The sequence below is a fragment of the Polyergus mexicanus genome, unplaced genomic scaffold, assembly GCF_030449975.1.
Source record: "Polyergus mexicanus isolate NDT 795.1 unplaced genomic scaffold, iyPolMexi1.0 SCAF_4, whole genome shotgun sequence".
Lineage (NCBI taxonomy): Eukaryota > Metazoa > Arthropoda > Insecta > Hymenoptera > Formicidae > Polyergus > Polyergus mexicanus.
In genome coordinates, this window is record NW_027223324.1 from 2,820,646 (window position 1) to 2,833,778 (window position 13,133).

A 13,133-nucleotide genomic window follows, 5' to 3' on the forward strand; every position below is an offset into this window, starting at 1 on the left:
GTTTTAAAAAGCACTCACTTCCTGAGCAGCCAATCTTATCTGATGCTAAGAGCTGATTGATATCTCGATATAGCCCGGAGAAGGGTGGTTCGAGTCTCATCCGCCATAAACCACCCCCATCGGCTTTATGAACTGCACGTAGGGTAATGCTGAACATTTAGTGCCTGGAAGGTAGGTACACATTTAATCATAATCTAATATTTAAAAGGTAATTTCACGGCCTGTTTACTTCGTGCAATCCGCCTACCCTCGCATCGCTCCATTCTCTTCCCCCTTCATGGTACACGCTACTCCAACCAACGTTAAAATATGGGAATCGCGTTTTCATAAACGGTACCACTTCTCACGGTTTCCATCAATATCGTCTTCACGTGGCACGTGAACTGTATTACATATTACATCCACAATTTGAAACTTTATTATAGGATTTTATAGATGAATTGAAGGCTGATTAATAGCTTTTCGATATTACGTGATAAATTTTCTAACGACAAGATTGACAATTTTCTCTATAGATAATTCGTTTAAGATAATAACATTTTCAAAATTATTAAATAATTTCTCTCTCTCTCGTACAATTAAAATAAATTTTCTTAATTGGCAAAGTGTGAAAAAGTTTTGTACTATATTCAATATTGCTTTATTTTAAGAGAAAAAAACTTGACGAGTATTTTTTTCTCATTTGTTCACTTCAAGCATCTCTATTTTCTTGTGCATACATATAAAAAATAACGATAATTATACGCCATAATTCAACAGTTTTATCAAGATCGTTAGAATTACTGCTTGAGAAAATCTGCGTAATCCAATTATACATTCTCTTTAATATATTCTCTCGCTCCTCAATTTCTTTACAAAATTGTATTCGCAGTATGCTAAACTATAATTATCACGGTTGCACACACCGAAGCATATCAAGGCGGAGAAGATGTATATTTGTACCAGGGGAGACCAGGCATCGTGAAAAAAGGTGGAAATACTAGATATTGTGTCCACGTGGCCGGATAATGAAAAACGTAATGTATTCGTTTAGCGCTCGTAAACAAGCGAACGGGCATTGTTATTATCGCGGGTAAGCCATTGCGATTAATCGCCTGCCGTTGATTCATTCCGCTTAATTTATACGCAAATTATACCCGGTCGCCCTTTCGGTGCTCAGTGAATAAGCATGAACTTCCGGTGTGTCCGTGCACCTCGGTTTCATTCTACGGTATGCTCGCACAAACCCCACTCCCGCGAACTTAGAACGCATTACCCGCCGGAAAGTAATCGCGTATTAGCAACAATAAAGTGTACAAATTATTCCGGGATAGGGAAATGTATATTTTATGATAATGTATGTTAATCTTCGTCCACGCATCTTGCTCGCGCCACTTATCAAGTAGATTATCAGTAGCTAGCCAAGCCATTACCGTCAGCTACACGGTGACAATGAGCTCTGCGCTTTTGATAATAAGATAATGAATGATTTATGACATCTTGATGAGAGCAGATTGCATCAAAATCGAAATATTATTTTTCGAATGATCTACTTGAGAAAGTTTTATTCGTTGAATAGCAATGTTTAATTGTACAAATAAATAATAATACTTGAAAGGTAATATTTGAAAAATAAAACTAACGTCGAAGAATATAAAATTCATATTGTATACTCATTAAAAATATTTATACACTAATTAAAACAACAACTTGGCATAATTGCTCGGCATGGGATATACCTTATTAATATAAATAAACGTATTAAAATAAATTAACGCAAAAATGGCAAAGAAATTCAATCCTTAGGATCTGCAAAATCAAATATGCCATGGAATATCTCCCGAATGGACTTTTGGACAATATTTTTTTTAATCAGCAGATTAACATATATCTCTTTCTGTGCTGCGAGTTAAATGCTATTAACAAGTAATGAATTTAAGAGAATTGCTTTGACCTTTCACGAAAATCTCACGAGAGAATAAGATGCGACTTTGCTTGAATTTCCTCGAGCTTACTATCTTTCTACTCGAAATATCGTGTAAAGTCTCGCCATTGTGGAGGGGTGATCGCAAGCCGATCCGAGATCGCATTATCACGTTAGCCGCAACTACTAATTACCGAGTGCCCCGTACTATCTCGATTACTTTAATTAACTGACCGCTTCGAATTAACGCACACTAACCGAGGGCTCGTACACGAATGCTCGACGATACATTGGTATACGCGGTGTATGCACGCTCGTGCAAAACGTGTCACCAATTTGCCACTTTAATTTTTCACAAGTGCAAGTCCATAAGAAGATGACCTGACGTTACTCGCCGCGTATCTCGCATGTGCGATCGATCCCCCACAATATGAAACCCCAGCGGATAATTATATTTTCATCTCCCTGTCGCATTACGATCCTATCTAAATGCGTAATGAGCACGCCTAACGAGGACAGAGTTATTACACGTATATATACATATATCTATAATTATTTATTACACACTACCATTGCGACCTATCGTTTAATTATGTGCAAGCATTTAATTTGCGCGAGTGCAATTTTTTTTACATACGATGCAGTGAAAAGATGCGACTCTGTTGATATCCTTGAAATATTACTCTCATAAAGAAATTAAATAATGAGCGATAAAAAGAAACGTGTTGTTAAGAAAAGAGTTCGTAAAATTAATTACTTTCAATGATGCAAGCGAGGAATAGTACAATGTATAATTACAAAAGAAATATTAAATTTTTGAAAAGATTTATAAGCATACAAAATTTATAATTTTATGAAATATAAAAAAAAAAGTATGTGAATATATTGGGGTAGTCAAAAAGTTTAGTTCGATTTTCAAAATTGCTATGAAAAATCAAACTGAACTTTTCGATTGACCCAATATTTCTACAAAATCGTTTGGGAAAAACGATTTTTATCCTCCTCCATGTTTTATACATAAAATCGTAGAACTCTCTTTTAAATATCATAGTTTATTTTCTCTAATATCATATGAAATATATCATTATTAATGTCGTTTAATTTATAATATCGAAATAAATAATCTATGGATTGAAAAGAACTGTACACGAAATTCCATACGCAAAATAATTCCATAATTTATCTAATTTTGTAATCAAAATTTCATTTGAATTCAGTTCACGAACAAACCACTAGGTATAAAAAAAAAATTCACGTCATGTTTTGAGTGAATGGCGATTTCCGAATCACACCGTTCAAATTCTTTTCAGTATCGTGTTCTAGACTGTCTTAATGCGCGTTTAATTGCGTTATGTGTCTACTTATTAGTCACGGCATGAGCAGGCTGCGTGCAACGTTGAAAAGGCAATCGTGTAATACGTCATAATTTCCATAGCGTGACTGGACACTCCTCCGGTACACCTTCGCTATTCTCGCTCCGTTAATATGCGCGCATAAACGACTGAGTTTCATTTTCTCTGGCCCTTGCGTTACTTATAATTTATTTTATTTTATAATCAGACTTTATTAATAAAAAAACTGATAGTTAATTATGTATTTTTATACAGTATATTTAAATTGCAAATTATTATTGAAAAAAAAAAATTCCAATTAACATTCTTGCAATCTTATCGTGAATTTCTCTTTCATTATTTGCAATGATTTCTTTAGTTGGAAATTATATAATTTCGGGACGGATTTATTTGCACATATTTCGGTAGAATCACATTTGTCGCGCATCATATACACAAAATGTATATCCACGCTCTTCATTGATCAATGAAATCGACCGTTTAATTAATTTTATATAGATATACAGAAATATATCAGAGAGGGCATAACCGGAGTAATTCTTGTCGAATATGCGGACGATTTTCCCTATATAATATGAATACAAGCCTTTAATATGAACCGGGTTAAATCCACTTCACAATGAATTTTTCAACATTCCATTGAAATATTATAACATGTTGTACGAATTATCAATTATCCAGATATCGTACAAAATTTGATTGGTCGAACAATCCGCAACATAGTTACATCACGATTATATTTTAGTATTTCTTTGAAAATCGAATAAAAATATTTATGGGAATCATACAAATACCTTGCATGCCTTGCGATTATGGCGTATAGCAAGTTTTAAAAAAGTAAGAGAAGAGCGAAAGAAAATTTATTCACCGCAACTCGATATCGAGAGAGAGAGAGAGAGAGAGAGAGAGAGAGAGAGAGAGAGAGAGACGGATAAACCTGGCGATTGGCATTGCGAAACGGCACAGGTGTGGGTGCGACGATAAATCAAGATAAACTTATGATAAACAAATTAGTCGGTGCACTGCTGCCCCTTACCGGTGTTATTGTCTATCGTATATCTCCGTACAAATTACCAGCCGTCCTGAACACCGCGGGCTAACTGCCGCTCTCGAGTAGTCTTAGTATTGCGCACACGTACGGGGGTGGAAGGATATTCGAAGGGTAACTCGGAATTAATGTACCACTTCCTCTCCTCTACGCAACCCGGTATTGTACCGTGTTAGAACAGCTTTTCTAAAGAGTGTTCCAGATCTAGTGAATGAAAATATTATAATATAAATATATATATATATATATATATATATAATTCAACAAAACTAGGCATAATTTTTCCTAATTACATTTGTTATTATTGGAAATAAAAAAAAAATTGCCAAATAAATTTTGAAGACTTGTATTATATCGTATACTTGTAGATAATAAAACAAAGTAATATATTTTAAATTTCTAACAAAATTAATTTTATCTAAAATTCTCCTCTCAAATGTATATTCTCTTTCTGAGTATCTATTTATTTATTTACAATATATTTATGATTTTTTATTTATAATTATAATTTTGAAATTAAATTTACCAAAACTATCTTTCCTTGATTATTCAAATTATTCAGCGTTGCCTCAATATTATATATTCTATATAATATTGCTATTCTTTTTAGTTTAATTTGCCTGATTTAAGAAAGGTAAAGAATATTTTTGACACGTCGTAAATAAATAATTTATAATTAATACGCAAATCATCGTTAGCTGCATGTCGATTCCGAGACGACTATCCTCTCGCTTGTTTCCTAAAGCTAATCCTGAACTGCACGATAACGCAGCGTTGGCGGGAACGTTCCGGCGCGGAGAAGAAGCTAATTTTTTAAAGAGCACAACGAAAAGGGGGTTGCGAACAGGCAAAACGACCCCATACGCGTTTACCTTGTCCCACACGTTCACGCCCGTTCTTCGTCTCTTCGTCTCACGCTTGCTTCCTCTCGATTCGATCGCGCGTGCACGCAAGCTGTTGGAGGAGCCTCGGCTGCCAGCTCGTATTTCTCGCCCTCCAACAAGATACCAACCACCTTCGGCCCCATCCTCGACACCGCGTGTCACGCACACACGACGTCCCGCAGGCACACGCTTGTACGTGTGTCCCACCTACACATGAGGCCACTGTATAACCGACAGCCACCCGCCGGCCGCGAGCGAGCGTTTGTAGCCCTGCAAAGTGCTATCTGGCTAACCATCTTACTGATCCTTGGCCCGAGACGACGAGCTTCACGCGGGGTGTGAGAGGAAAGGCGAGAGCGGGGTAGTAATGGGGTAGTGGTCTCTAAGTCACGGATAGCTCGAAACAGCAGGAACTTCAAGTTTCACGTTTTTTACGTTTCACACATCTATGTATTTATAGTATTGCGCCTACCAATCTCAAATTTCTTCTATTGTGCAGGCGTTTAAAGATGCATGAAATAAACATGCTCCTTCTTTCTATCGCGGTAATATTGAATATTATATATACTAGAATATCAAATAAGAAATTTACAAAAGACTAAAAATTTAAAGAAAGTGCGAGAAATTAAAAAAATGATAAGATGCATTATATGTATAATACAATGTATTACATATACGAGATAATTCATAAATTTAAAAATTTTAAATATACAAAATTTTGCTACTCGATATTATTACCGCTGGTGGGAATATTTCTCTTAAAATTATTAGTGCAGAATTAAAACAGAATTAAACTCCAAAATGTTACATCGCCTCATCCCCTACATCGTTGCAAGGCATCTAAAGGCAAATATTTGCGCTTTAACCGATTTAAAATAGTTTGAAAATACCTAACACAATTGTGAGAAAGATTCGAGAAGCGCCGAGAACGTCATCTGAGTTAATTATCGCTTCATGGTGCGAGAAAGTACTAGTGAAAAAAAAAATGGGATGCATGGTGGAAAGGTGTAAGAAGTTACAGAAAATTTAAATCGCGCGTGTCGAACTCCGGCGCGGGCAACGATTTCCGTCCCTCCAATGTCAGCGAATACTCAGAATACTTTGGTTTATACTTTGGTTACTCTTCCGGTTCGCGTGATCTCCCTCGAGCTTCATCGTTTCGTATCGTTTCTCATGGGATCACTCGATGAAAAGGCATTTCGCGAAGGGTGGCACCACCGCCATCGGGGAGTTCCCAAACTCGACGATGTTTTTAATCAAGGAAGCACGTTAGTTTGACAATTTCACAAGATCGAAAACAATGATATATTAATCTAACGTGATATTTGTTGCTGAATATAATTGAAAGGTCTTAAAGTGCTTCTTAAGAAAACGAAAAACAGATTTTTATTTGACGCACAGTTCTCAATTTTTTTAATTATAAGGGATTTTATTGAAAATTTACAATATATTCTAATTTTATGTAATATGTATATATATATATAAAGATATAAGGGAAAGTTGGGTAAAACCGGGTACGCGGGTCAAACCGGGTACCCCTGTTTTTTCGTAATAATGGCTGCTATCTGTGGCTAACTTGTGTTATTAGTTGTAGATTGACGCCATCATTATTTTGAAACAAACCGAGCCCCTATGCATATGATATTTCTTTTTTAATAAAAATTCAAAGTTTTTAACCCGCCCTAAAATCGATATCGAGGCAAGAATCGAATCGTCGTGCACTTTTTCTGTATAGAGCATCTGTTTCGACAAATGTGGCATTGCATTCTGCACATATTAGAGAGTATATCATACTAGTTTTGATCGGCACTTTGCACGCCGAAATATATACAACCACCGTATTTGTTACTTTCCTTTGTGTTTCAAATAGATATCCGGTTTGACCATACCGATAGGACAAAACCGGGTACTTTGACTTTTCCACAAAATCTTGTTATTCTTGATATCCAAAAATTTTCTTCTCAGCAATTAGCTTTATTTTCTCATAGCTTAAGATTTGCTAAAAACTACTAACGGTCGGCAAATTTTTTTTTTATTCTCAGATTTTTTTGTAGAAGGACAAATCCAAAAAAGTACCCAGTTTTACCGATCTACTTTCCCCCTATAACATAAAAATATCGCTAAACCCTTATTTAATTCTAATTCTCTTCTCTCATTCCCTTTCTCTCTCTCTAAATAAATATTTCAGCCTTTATTTATTATTATTATTTCAAAATTTTTAACAGCATTGTATGCTTAGAAATTATTTTATCCGTACACGCGTATAGTTAATATATCTTTTTAATATTTTTTACAGCACGTTGCAAACAGTTTCATAATAAACGATACATATCTATTTTTAAGCACGTGATAAAAATTTTTCATTGACCGCGTGTGACGCTTACATGACGCTCATACCCATTGCGCTTACATAACCGAAAAGTTGTGTCTATTCGTCGAGAAAAAGGCCTAAGGATAATTGTACAATGAGAAAGCCCGAGCCGCGACGTCCGGTAAGACCCAAGACTGCGCGGGGCCTCTCCTCAAATATTAGCGGAGGATACCGGGGTCTCCCTTTGAACCGGAATCCCCGAAATTTCTATAGCGAATAATCGGAGACAGCTGGCTCGATGCGAAATCAAGTAGCGTAATAATGCCCGGAGACTCCACGACAGGGAAAATAAAGCGAGAAAGGAAGTCGCGGCGGTTCCATTGAATTCGAGGACGTCCTCGCGTTCTCTTCCAACGTATGTCAGTTGCGTGGGGGGATTAAATAAAATTTTACTTATAGCTCAAGTAATAATCTATGGTTTAATTTCGGCATCTTATTATTCTTCAACTATTATTGTATCGTAAAGGTCCCGCTGTATATAACAATAACGATCTCCCAAAATTTTAAAAATCTCTTGGGCTATTTACTTATATTTTTCTTTTTTCTTTTTTGGCAATTGTAACAAACAAATTCTCATTCTTTGCGAAAGTTACTTCATTTTATATATCGTTCGGTTTCTAAGAAATTGCTGTCCATCTCACGGTAACATCCGACGGCGAATGCTCGGCTAATTAAGCGATCTCCTCCAAGCGCGAAATGTTACTCCACTTAGTTCGTAATAAAAATCGCATAAAATAAAGATGGATACTAAGACAGTCGAGCATAATTGGGCGGATTGAACAGTAAAATGATATCAAGTTTTTCGGTCAAACCGGTCGTATCTCAGCGTCGGCAGTTAACGTCACGGCTTGTCGCCCCGTTTTAACACCGGCGAACGAAATGATGCAGGACGCTCGATAAATATGCTAATCACGCACTCTTGAAAGTTTGCCATTCAGTCGCTGTAGATTCGTCAGCTGCCCTCGTAATATTAAATGACAAATTTGACATGTATCCGCAATGCGCGAACGAAGATTCCATTCAAAGATTCCATCGTCGAAATTGCGCGATATCGAAACGCGATAGCGATTGTAACAACCATTCAACGAAACTTATTTGATACATTTTCTACTACATTTGAAATAAGAGACCTGACATTTTTCATTTAATCAAAATTATGAGTGCTTATGTAAATGATAAAAGAAGAGAGATAATTATATTTTTCTAATTGCGATTCAAAATTAATTGTCCGTCGACAATAATAGAAAAAAATATTAATTTCAATGAGACTTTAAATTAAAACTTTTAAACATTCTATGGTTCAAAGATTTCAAGGTTTCACGGCTTGAAAATTTCACAAATTTCAAAAAAAATTCTCTACATCTTCAATTCGTATTACGTGTATTGTATCGTCTTTTGGCGTTATGCAACCTCCAATTTCTAATTCTCGATCCCTCGGAACCTACGAAATTAGGACGCGATGGTACAGCAGCCATCGAGACGGCTTATCCCGCGGGAGGAAGTATTCCGACGATACAATGAATAAACAACGAAGCCGCGCGCGGTCGAGTGAGCTTGGCGAACGAGACCTTATTGGGATATTAATCGCCGTACCGAGGCGAACGTACAGCTCCTCACCGAGTGTTTGCACGAGATTTGAAGAGGCTGCAACGCGAAAAGCTGCCTTACCCTCGCCCACCGCGTCTCTCTCTCTCTCTCTCACCCCGCGCTTTTAAGGGCAACGAAACACTACAAGACCCCTTCTCCTGGCCGTGCGGTGCTCGAAAGCCCTAAGTACTCGCTCGAATACTCGGATACTTCGGACACACGCTCGAACGTAGGGTACTTAGGTAAGGTAGCACGTAAGTATAGGCGCGAGCAGGCAAACGAATCCTCGAAAATAATAGCCGTTGGTGATACAAAAGAGAGAGAGAGAGAGAGAAAGAGAGAACACGCGTATTTATAAAACATGGACGGGGCGAACTAATTGTTCGTTAATTTCCAGTGGCACTCACCGCGCCGTTACTGCTTCGACGTGCGTTTGTTTGCACCGTGTACGCTGTTTTGGATACACGAATTGTTACGCTCCCCTTCGTGACGATTGTCGAGAGAGGCGCTCTCGAATGCTAAATGTTTTTATCGCTATAATATGCCGCGATACATCGCGTAGGTATATGGTATATCTGAATAGTTACAAGAGGAGAAGATGGAGAGAGGTAGATTGTTGTGTTTGTCCAGCGCGCAGATGGACGATTCACAGTCGTCGGTTAATCACGTCGTTTTCACCGATAGCTTCTTCTAGATGCGAAAGATGCTCATCGCGAGATAAATTTGAATTTAATGATTAGCTACTATGGGCGATAAAAAATAAGGTGGCAAAGCGATGAACCGTATTAAAACTCTGTTACACGAAAAATATAATGTAAATATTGTAAATTTATAAAAGTTGCACTAATGCAGGTAATTAATGAGTAAGCTGCTGATTTCTGTATTATATATCTGCGATAATTTATTTTAAGTAAAGATTTACGTTCTCTTCTTCCTCTTTGTCGCGAGATCTTAACATTTCTTGCTAAATTTAAAGCAATAATTAAAATTGAATAATAAACAATATGTTCCCTTTTATTAAAAAGTAATTTAACCGACAACTAATACGTTTATTATTTTTTTTTCTACGTTTTATTTGAACACATTCCATGATTACCCGCAATATCTCGTTTTCAGTACAGGAGGATAGAAGGCAATGCGAGACGCGATGGGCGTTTTAATCCATTTAGTACTCTTTAGATGCAGAAAAGCGGTACGTATCTCCGTTTTATCCGTCCATGAATTCTGGCTAATTACACCGAACCTTTGATCTCATAATCTACCCTTCGATTAATGAACTTATAGACTTCTAGACTTTGAATATGCGTACGCGAATACGTTACGCTCTCTATCACAGACGAGCTATTATTTTATTGTTCAAGATATTCGTTATACGAAAATATATATATATGTGTTACATTAATATTATGCTTCCTTATCAATCTTTATGAGATAACAACAATAATAATAGCAATAATATATCCTTGGTTTTATATTAATATTTCTACGAAGAATTTTATTTTTATTTGTCAAATAGAATATAAGAATTGATCTAATAAATGATCCATTTAATGACAGATTGAAAAAGGAAGACGATTATTTTTTATATACTAAATGTTATATTATTTTAATTATTAATTTTATTATATATGTATACATATATATATAAAAGAAAATTGAGAGTAAAATGTGAATAGAATATAAAAGAAATTTATATTGATTATTGTTCAGTTTATTAACAATTTTTAAATTTTAGAAAAAAATTTTACTTTTTCAATCGTTTATACTTACAAAAATTGTGGAAATTTTGCTGTCTAATCGAACCCAGCAGCACAGCTTACACAACACGACGTTCTTCCTACCAGCCCGAACACTTTCACCGATTTCCGATTAATTGTCGAACATCCAACATTGAATATAATTGAAGTTTCGCGTAAAGTTCTTTCCCATCAGTCACGGTACACGTTTTTCGTACCGTCCTCAACGATTATATAAATTTGTCGCGAATAATTTCAAGCTACACACATCGCGACACGAATCGACGACACCGAATTCAAGAGACTCTCGTTCTCATCGCAAAAATAAAGCCGTCGAGACTTGATGATCGACACATCAATAATCGACTTTACATTATCCTGATTGTCCGTCGGCATCATTAAGATTCTTGGTTCCAGTCCTCTAATCAATTCATATTCCATGTTTATGATCGCTAATAACGTCCTACACACTTTTATCGAACTGGTTTCTCCGTTTCATTCTTAATTTACTCATAATCATCTCTGGAATCTCTTTGCATTCGATTATTTATGAAGAGAGAATTAGAATCTCGAGATTCAAAGAATCATTATGTCTCAAATTAAACAATGTTGTTTAAACATGATTACTATTGAAATCAATCATGCTCATATGCACGTCAAAATTCTTCCTCCGCTATTTTCCCTCGTCTTTCCATTCAATTCGATTCTTTAATCTCACGTAGCAGTCCAACGATTCATTGAACTCCGATGTCACACAACTCGATACACAACTCGAATCACTTCCGGAAAAATTCCTAATGTCCAAAATCGACGAGTCTGATGATTTCCGATGGATGGATCGCGACGGCGATCCCGGGGCGACGGTTGAAGGCGCCGTTCGCCGCTGGTGAGGATGACGTGTGTGCGCTGCCTGTTGGCAAGCCGCGAGAAGGTTCCAGCTGCGTGAAGGGTGAAGGGCGAGGGGATGTTAGCAACAACCACCACCAGCGTGGGCGGTACGATAGGCGGAGCCGACATCCATAGCCCGTTTCTCGTTGCTCGACCCGTGTCACCCCGTAAAATTCTTCATCCCCACGTTTCTCTCTCGATGCGCGTTTCTCTCTCTCTCTCTCTCTCTCTCTCTCTCTCTCTCCCTTTCTCTTTCCTACTTTTATCCACCAGGATGTCACGGTGCGGCTATTCCGTTTCTGTCTGCCGCGCGAGTCGTTTACGACAAAAAGGGCGAGGTGCGACCGGCGACGTCAAAAGTACAGGCGAAGGTTCGCTCTCCTCGCTTTCGACACTTTGCATCGATTTCCTTTCGGAGCCGAGGCGTCGGCTCCTTCTTGGCCTAATTTGTTCACCGCCAACCACCGATCCATGCCGCTCCAGAAGCCAGATATCAGCGATGCTCTCTCCTATGCACCGCTGCTCGTTGGAACTTGTAAGATGTCACTTTATTTTAAATGCCATTTTTCATTTTTTTTTTTTAATGACAATAGCAGGATAGATGGATATTTTCTCGAAAAATTATTGTTTATATATCGAACTTTAGTCTCAATAATTTTTCGATCCAGTCGAAGAAAGCGCGGCCTAATTTGTTTGAATTGATGAATTGTCTGATGATAGGACGGTAATCTCAAAAAAAGTTTCTATATCTTTGATGAAATTATATTTCATATTATCTCAACAAATATTCACGCGCATTAATTTTAAAATTGTCTTCTATTTAAATAATTTTCTGAACAATATTACAAACTAAGTATTGCAAGTATTTTTATTAAAGGTTTCTACTTTTTTATGTATAATCATCTTAAATTTTTGATATAAAATATATTGTACTCTTGATTTTTATTATTAATAAGTAATCATAATTTAATATTGGATGTGCGTATGCGTGTGAGTATAAAATTTTTTAATATTGCTCATAGATATATTATATTGTTGCAAAACTTATCTGGATAATCTGCAATCAACTTTGCACACACATATTATATTTCCTATTTTGTATGAAATTTTTATTTTACTTAAAAGCAGAAAGAGAGAGGGAGAAAGATGCGGAGATAATCTCTCCGCATCAATCGTTTGCTGTTAGTAGAAAATTGTGTTCTTGTACCTCAGTTAGATACAGCAAATATCGGAATGAGAAAAGTGACTGTCACGCCGACAAGCCGTGGAAATTCAATTTTCTCCCCGGGCACAAAAGTATGATGAAAAATGGCGCTACAGTTTCGCGCAGCCCGATGCTTATTAAAAAAGTATTTATTTAGAAA

The 13,133-nt window shown here is 36.7% G+C and overlaps 1 protein-coding gene across 1 annotated transcript in view; it reads right to left on the minus strand.

Moving 5' to 3' along the window:
• The window catches only part of LOC138932229 (fez family zinc finger protein erm), a 28,823-nt gene extending 17,067 nt beyond the window's left edge, over positions 1–11,756 (minus strand). Inside the window, exon 1 of the mRNA XM_070293848.1 lies at positions 10,916–11,756. The gene's annotated coding sequence lies outside the window, so the exon portion shown is untranslated. The remainder of the gene's footprint in view (positions 1–10,915) is intronic.
• Between the last annotated feature and the right edge of the window lie 1,377 nt (positions 11,757–13,133).